Source organism: Rattus norvegicus, chromosome 4, assembly GCF_036323735.1.
Source record: "Rattus norvegicus strain BN/NHsdMcwi chromosome 4, GRCr8, whole genome shotgun sequence".
Classification (NCBI taxonomy): Eukaryota; Metazoa; Chordata; class Mammalia; order Rodentia; family Muridae; genus Rattus; species Rattus norvegicus.
Window position 1 is genome coordinate 103,059,899 of NC_086022.1, and position 1,671 is coordinate 103,061,569.

General features: G+C 43.9%; 1 pseudogene; it reads right to left on the minus strand.

Moving 5' to 3' along the window:
- Positions 1-763: 763 nt before the first annotated feature.
- Positions 764-1,671, minus strand: part of Fbl-ps6 (fibrillarin, pseudogene 6) — a 1,291-nt pseudogene continuing 383 nt past the window's right edge.

Genomic DNA, 1,671 nt, shown 5'->3' on the forward strand with positions numbered 1-1,671 from the left:
TCCTGGTTATGACATAAAAATAATCTTAGCTGATGCAGACACTAGAAAGTGCAACAGGAGCAGCCCAATATCACATTATTGACTCTCTGACTGGTTTCTGTTATGATCTGTATCACTGTGGGAGGAATGTCATGATACTGACAATAAGTTGCAGCATCTTTAGTCTCCACACCACTGAGGGGGAAAGTGAAATCTGTCCCATATCCTCTGCATCTGAACCTTGATCTAGTCCCATCTGCTAATCAGTTGCAACATAGATCTGAATCTTAGGAGCCTTCTGTGCTTTCTGCCAATATCAAGCTAAAAGGCTAAAAATGTTTGCACAAGCTTGGCAAGTGATGGTGACGCTATCTCCCAGAGATGCAGATAGAGTAGGTCTGGGTCATCTGGATATCACATGAGACACTAGTATTAAAGACACAAAATAAATATCTAACAATCAAGTTGATTACAAGTGAATTAACCTGAAGAACATGACAGGAGCCACTACACTGGACTAAGTAGATTCTTCCTTACTTGAAAGTGAGAGTAGTAGCAACAGCAAGAGCTGAATAGCAGCAAATGAGTTTTGCATTGAGCTTAGACGTCCTAGAAAAAAATCCTTGAGACAGGAAAGTAGTAGGGGCTCATGCAAATCCTATATTATTCTATAAATAGTGTGCTTCTTGAGTTTAAAAGATGAATCTGTTTTGTTCTGTTTATTTTTTATTTTATTATTTTTTTTGACAGAGGAGTCTTTTATAAGAAAAACAGGGTTGGGGATTTAGCTCAGTGGTAGAGCGCTTGCCCAGGAAGCGCAAGGCCCTGGGTTCGGTCCCCAGCTCCGAAAAAAAGAACCGAAAAAAAGAAAGAAAGAAAGAAAGAAAAACAAAAGAATCCCCTGCAAAAAGTCAAAAGTCACTTGTGCAGTAGTAGCAACACAGGTTTCTTCAATCCAGACAACTGAGTTTTAGTTCTTTCCCTTGGGAGGTGGCCTGCACACAGCGTGGTCGCTTTCATAAGGCGCTAGCATGAAATACTCCTGGGGCTTCATGTTCTCTTGCTGCATCATTTTCACTTCAGATGCAACCACAGCTTCTGTGGAGTCAATGCAGTTGGCCTTAATGCAAATCACAAAATGCCCTCCATTCTGTAGGAAGGTGTGGAGATTCCGGGCCACAATTCGGGTTTGGTCTGGCTGGGCCACATCGGCAAATATGACATCCACCATTGCAATAAGCATGCAGTATTTGTGTGCGTGCTGAGCATCTTCAATTGCAGGAATAATGTTGGTCCTCTTCTTTGCCAAGTTGATGAGGTCACGGCCAGATCCGTGGGAGAACTCAACTGCATAGACCCGACCATCTGGGCAGACGGTATCAGAGACATGGGAGAAGGTGGTGCCTGAGGCTGCCCCAAGGTAGAGCACCTTGGCCACAGGCTTGATGTGGATCTGTTCTATGGGCCCAGGATTACTGCAGTCAGCTTTGAACAGAAGGGTTTCTAGGCTCGGTACTCAATTTTGTCATCTCCTTCTTAGTTAGAGAATCTCTTCTCTCCATACACAGATTCTCCAGGGACCAGATTCTTTGTGACAAGGGCATCCTTCTTTCTGCGACAGATAAAGCAAGACTCCTTCATGCCGATGGGGCTCCAACATCACATTCTTCCCTGACTGGTTTCCTCTCTTGC